This window comes from Salmo salar, chromosome 07 (assembly GCF_965601325.2).
Source record: "Salmo salar chromosome 07, fSalSal1, whole genome shotgun sequence".
Lineage (NCBI taxonomy): Eukaryota > Metazoa > Chordata > Actinopteri > Salmoniformes > Salmonidae > Salmo > Salmo salar.
Window position 1 is genome coordinate 31,341,135 of NC_138297.1, and position 6,644 is coordinate 31,347,778.

General features: G+C 46.5%; 1 long non-coding RNA gene across 1 annotated transcript; it reads right to left on the bottom strand.

Annotated features, from left to right (window-relative positions):
- Positions 1 to 4,537: 4,537 nt before the first annotated feature.
- Positions 4,538 to 6,440, bottom strand: LOC106608902 (uncharacterized). The gene is made up of 5 exons (XR_014392906.1): positions 6,370 to 6,440; positions 6,115 to 6,203; positions 5,764 to 5,877; positions 5,328 to 5,478; positions 4,538 to 5,120 (listed from the first exon to the last, which is right to left on the bottom strand). It is a non-coding gene; the product is annotated as an uncharacterized LOC106608902 (long non-coding RNA).
- Between the last annotated feature and the right edge of the window lie 204 nt (positions 6,441 to 6,644).

Genomic DNA, 6,644 nt, shown 5'->3' on the forward strand with positions numbered 1-6,644 from the left:
GTCTCCCAGTGCCTGCCACTGAAAAACATCCTCCAGCATTTTGCTGCCACCACAATGCTTCACCTTAGGGATGGTGTCAGGTTTCCTCCAGACGTGACGCTTGGCATTCAGGCCAAAGAGTTCCATCTTGGTTTCATCAGACCAGATAATCTTGTTTCTCATGGTCTGAGAGTCTTTAGGTCCCTTTTGGCAAACTTCAAGTGGGCTGTCGTGCATTTTACTGAGGAGTGGCTTCCGTCTGGCTACTCTACCATAAAGGCCTGATTGGTGGAGTGCTGCAGAGATGGTTGTCCTTCTGGAAGGTTCTCCCATCTCCAAGATGGACTCTAGAGCTCTGTCAGAGTGACCATCGGGTTCTTGGTCACCTCCCTAACCAAGGCCCTTCTCCCCCCCAATTGCTCAGTTTGGCCGAGGACAGCTCTAGGAAGAGTCTTGGTGGGTCCAAACATCTTCCATTTAAGAATGATGAGGCCACTGTGTTCTTGAGGACCGTCAATGCTGCAGACATTTTTTGGTACCCTTCCCCAGATCTTTGCCTCGACACAATCCTGTCTCGGAGCTCTACGGACAATTCCTTCGACCTCATGGCTTGGTTTTTTGCTCTGACATGCACAGTCAACTATGGGACCTTATATAGACAGTTGTGTCTTTCCAAATCATGTCCAATCAATTGAATTTACTACAGGTGGACTCCAATCAAGTTGTAGAAACATCAAGGATGATCAATGGAAACAGGATGCACCTGAGCTCAATTTCGAGTCTCATAGCAAAGGGTCTGAATACTTAAGTAAATAAGTTATTTCTGTTGTTTATTTTTAATACATTTGCAAACATTTCTACAAATGTGTTTTCGCTTTGTCATTGTGGGATATTGTGTGTTGATTGCTGAGGAATATTATTTTTTTAATCCATTTTAGAATAAGGCTGTGGAAAAAGTCTGAATACTTTCCGAAGGCACTGTATGTATGTATGCTTGTATAGATAGATAGATAGATCTGTGTGTGTGTTCTATACGTGTAGTTTTGTGTTTGTGCATGTGTCGATTTTGTGCTTGCAGTGTATGAGTTGGTGAGTGTGTGCGTATATGTTCTTATTTAAAGTGGAACAGAAGAAGCAGAATAATGTTTACTTGGTTGCTTAAACACAGACCACCAAACCAAAACACGACAGTGTGCTAGTCACAGTCCCCAAATAACCCTTTAGTCCCCCTCCCTGAGTGTGTGTGTGTGTGTGTGTGTGTGCGCGCGTACTTTCAGGTTGCAGTCCCTGTGTGTGTAGGTCGTGTTCCTGCATGTGTGTGTGTGTGCATGCATGTCTATTAGTGTGTGTGTGTGGTCCCTGTGGGTATATTACCCCCTACCTTCAGACTCCTATCCCTCCTCCCGTGGCTGAGTATGGAAACAGTACAGGTGAGGGGTGGGGGCCATCGCGGTGGGGGCACTAGGACCAGAGCCAGTAGCAGACGGTACAGCTCCCTACGGGGGGGGGGCACTGCCATACTGGCCACTCACCCCCCCAGCCCCGCTGTCACTCCAGTTAGCGCCATGCTGTTGTTGCAGACACACACACAGGGGGAGGACGACGTCGTGGAGACGCTAGGGGGAGAGGGATGGGAAGGGAGATACAGGGTTAACATACACAGCGATCACATAGATACACAAAAGGTGCAGGAGGGGGGGGGGGGCAGGCAGAGAGAGCGGGGAGGAAAGGAGCACACGCATAAAGAAACATGATCACAAACATGACCAAAATGATTGGCACCCTTGGTAAAGATGAGTGAAAAAAATACTATTTTATACAAATACTGAGCTATATCATATGCTCCATAAAATGGAAAATGATATTATATACTGCTCAAAAAAAAATAAAGGGAACACTTAAACAACACATCCTAGATCTGAATGAAAGAAATAATCTTATTAAATACTTTTTTCTTTACATAGTTGAATGTGCTGACAACAAAATCACACAAAAATAATCAATGGAAATCCAATTTATCAACCCATGGAGGTCTGGATTTGGAGTCACACTCAAAATTAAAGTGGAAAACCACACTACAGGCTGATCCAACTTTGATGTAATGTCCTTAAAACAAGTCAAAATGAGGCTCAGTAGTGTGTGTGGCCTCCACGTGCCTGTATGACCTCCCTACAATGCCTGGGCATGCTCCTGATGAGGTGGTGGATGGTCTCCTAAGGGATCTCCTCCCAGACCTGGACTAAAGCATCCGCCAACTCCTGGACAGTCTGTGGTGCAACGTGGCGTTGGTGGATGGAGCGAGACATGATGTCCCAGATGTGCTCAATTGGATTCAGGTCTGGGGAACGGGCGGGCCAGTCCATAGCATCAATGCCTTCCTCTTGCAGGAACTGCTGACACACTCCAGCCACATGAGGTCTAGCATTGTCTTGCATTAGGAGGAACCCAGGGCCAACCGCACCAGCATATGGTCTCACAAGGGGTCTGAGGATCTCATTTCGGTACCTAATGGCAGTCAGGCTACCTCTGGCGAGCACATGGAGGGCTGTGCGGCCCCCCAAAGAAATGCCACCCCACACCATGACTGACCCACCGCCAAACCGGTCATGCTGGAGGATGTTGCAGGCAGCAGAACGTTCTCCACGGCGTCTCCAGACTCTGTCACGTCTGTCACGTGCTCAGTGTGAACCTGCTTTCATCTGTGAAGAGCACAGGGCGCCAGTGGTGAATATGCCAATCTTGGTGTTCTCTGGCAAATGCCAAACGTCCTGCACGGTGTTGGGCTGTAAGCACAACCCCCACCTGTGGACGTCGGGCCCTCATACCACCCTCATGGAGTCTGTTTCTGACCGTTTGAGCAGACACATGCACATTTGTGGCCTGCTGGAGGTCATTTTGCAGGGCTCTGGCAGTGCTTCTCCTGCTCCTCCTTGCACAAAGGCGGAGGTAGCGGTCCTGCTGCTGGTTTGTTGCCCTCCTACGGCCTCCTCCACGTCTCCTGATGTACTGGCCTGTCTCCTGGTAGCGCCTCCATGCTCTGGACACTACGCTGACAGAAACAGCAAACCTTCTTGCCACAGCTCGCATTGATGTGCCATCCTGGATGAGCTGCACTACCTGAGCCACTTGTGTGGGTTGTAGACTCCGTCTCATGCTACCACTAGAGTGAAAGCACCGCCAGCATTCAAAAGTAACCAAAACATCAGCCAGGAAGCATAGGAACTGAGAAGTGGTCTGTGGTCCCCACCTGCAGAACCACTCCTTTATTGGGGGTGTCTTGCTAATTGCCTATAATTTCCACCTGTTGTCTATTCCATTTGCACAACAGCATGTGAAATGTATTGTCAATCAGTGTTGCTTCCTAAGTGGACAGTTTGATTTCACAGAAGTGTGATTGACTTGGAGTTACATTGTGTTGTTTAAGTGTTCCCTTTATTTTTTTGAGCAGTGTACTAATACAATTGCTCAGAGAAAGATTTTGTTAAACATGTAATATTTTCTCACTCAAAATGATACCGGTCAAAATTATTGGCATCCCTGTTTTCAATACTCCGGCACTGAGCCTTTTTCTAAAATGTTTTATGAGGTTGGAGAACACATTGGGGGGGGGGGAATCTTAGGCTATTCATCCATACGCAATCTTTCCAGATCCTTGATATCCTTCGTCTACCTTCTTCAATTCAAACCACAGGTTTTCATTGGGGTTCAGGTCCGGAGACTAAAATGGCCATTGCAAAATGTTGATTTTGTGGTCAATTAACCATTTCTTTGTGGAATTTGCTGTTTGCTTGGGGTTATTGTCTTGGATTGTATGAAAAATCCACTTGCGGTCAAGTTTCAGCTTCCTAGCAGAGGCAACCGGGTTTTTGGCTAAAATGTCCTGGTATTGGATAAAGTTCATAATGCTGTTGACCTTAACAAGGGCCCCAGGACCAGTATAAGCAAAATAGGCCCATAATATCAGCGATCCACCACCACCATATTTTACAGTAGGTATGGGGTTCTTCTCTGCTTATCACAACTTATTTCAACACCAAACCCACCACTGGTGTGCGTGGCCAAACAGTTTTCAGTTTCATGTCATCTTACAAATGTAGATGCTTGGAGTTTGCTAAACGGCATTGGCAATTGGATTGGAACCGGTGCTATGGTCAGATGACAGCAAAATAGAGCTCTTTGTAGTAGCACACCAGTAGTAGGTTTGCCGTTGAAAGCAGGATGTAATAAGCAGAGAACAACCCCATACCTACTGTAAAATATGGTAGTGGATCTTTGATATAATCATTTTGAAACCTTATCTTTTAAGATAATTGTATTTTTTTAATACTTGTTAAACAAAATATATTTATCTGTTCAATTGTATTAGTGTAAAATCATTTTCCAAACAAATTAGCATACACCATAGCTCAGTATTTGTATTGTTTATTCTATATACAGTCTTTTTTTGCTCGTCTTTATCAAGGGTGCCAATCATTTCAGTCATGGCTGTATTACGGGGAAGGTTTAATAACACAACACACATATAACACACACACACACACACACAACTGACCTTAGCCTTCCCTGTAGCTCAGTTGGTAGAGCATGGTGTTTGCAACGCCAGGGTTGTGGGTTCGATTCCCACGGGGGGCCAGCAAAAAAAAATGTATGAAATGTATGCATTCACTACTGTAAGTCGCTCTGGATAAGAGCGTCTGCTAAATGACTAAAATGTAAATGTGTATATCTTCCTTCAGTAGAGATCCACTGGTTAGTATGACCTGTCTCAATGCTGCAAAGAGAGAGACAGTCATATGTTGTATTACTATACACATTACAGCTCGTCAAGATCCCATTGAACTGTGATTGATTGTAAATGCTAAAAATACACTATGAAACGGATTGGTCATTCATTGGCAACATGACAGGAAAATGTACACTTTGTTTTCTTCACACACATCAACAATGAAATGTCAACACACTAGATAAACCCCACCCCCCTCACCTCTGAGTGCAGACAGGCAGGTGTCCTGATTGGCCAGCGAGTCTCCTTTCCTCTGGAAAGAGGCTCCGCCCCCGCCACTCACAGCCAATCCGGGCTTCCGGCTTTTCGGGCAGGGCTTGCTGGAAACTAGATCACGGAGCTGAGGAGAGTTAGAGGGCTGGAGAGGAGGAGGAAAAAGAGAGGAGAGGGGGATGGCGTTAGACTTAAGTGGATTGTGGGTAAATAACGTGCAATGGCACCCTAATCCCTATTTAGTGCACTACTACTGACCAACATTTTGTTGACCAGAAGTAGTGCACTACATAGCCATAGTAGTGACCATCCTAAGCTTCTCGTTGGCAATATACCAATCAGATCCTCTCACCCTAACAGAGTCCGCCCCTGGTGTGATGTCACCCAGCAGGTGGGCCAGTAGGAGCTCGGAGTGGGTGGGGCTTCCCTGAAAGACACTGGCTGAGGCTCCTCCCACTCTTACCCAGAGTTCTAAGGTACGGTACAAGGACACACGCACTGCACTATGGGTCAAAAGGAGAGAGATTATGAACATACGAATACAAATAAAGGAGGTTTGGAGTGTGTTTGTATCAGCGGAGGCTGCTGAGGGGAGGACGGCCCATAATGGCTGGAACGGAGTGAACGGAATGACGTCAAGCTATGCGTTTGAAGTATTTGATACTAGTCTACTCATTCCGCTCCAGCCTTTACCACGAGCCCTGCCTCCCCAATTAAGGAGCCACCAACCTCCTGTGGTTTGTATGTACGCGAAGCGCACAGGGTGTGTGTGTGTGTGTGTGTGATACCTGAATGCTCTCTGTTGTCCCAGGCTGGTTTCAGGTAGAGGGGTCCAGGCAGACAGGGTCTGAGAGAACAGTCTCTGTAGCACACTGGAGTACTGCACCAACCCACTGCCTAAACTGAGACAGGAAAGAAGAATTAAAGTCCATCACTCCACTAATTAATAAAACACCCATTGCATTTAGATTTCTTTTCAAGCCAGCACTTGCGTAGCCTGATCCCAGATCTGTTTCTGCGGTCATGCCAACTCCTTGTCACTCATTGTTTGACTAGACAATGACAGCAATGGAGTTGGCATGAGCGCAAACAGATCTGGGACCAGGCTAGCGCTCGGGTTGCCTTCAGTAGGTACTTACGCTGTGATGAGAGCGTGCAGCACCTGTAGAGTATCTTTGTGAATGGCAGGCAACACCAGCAGCCTCACACACCCATCACCTGTTACATTCTGTGGATAAAGAGAACCATGTTAACGATACACCAGGACACGCGTGTACCTAACCTTACTGCATTTTTGGTGGTTGAATGTTTATTACATTTTTGGGGGTATTTGACAAAACAGTGGTGTGAGTGAGTGAGTGAGTGAGTGAGTGAGTGAGAGAGGAGGCACTCACTATGCTCTTGGAGCTGACTGCCAGGGCACGACAGACCAGGTTGAGCACCTGCTGTACAGGTAGACGCACTGCAGAGGCCGGGTCCACACAGAGAGAGAGACAGAGAGAGAGAGACAAATCAAATCAAATGTATTTGTCACATACACATGTGACAAAGAGAGAGCGAGAGACATGAACAATTGTAATTTGGGTAGTTAGTAAAAGCTTCCGGTGTGTGTGTGTGTGTGTGTGTGTGTGTGTGTGTGTGTGTGTGTACCTACCTGAGTGTATGTTTG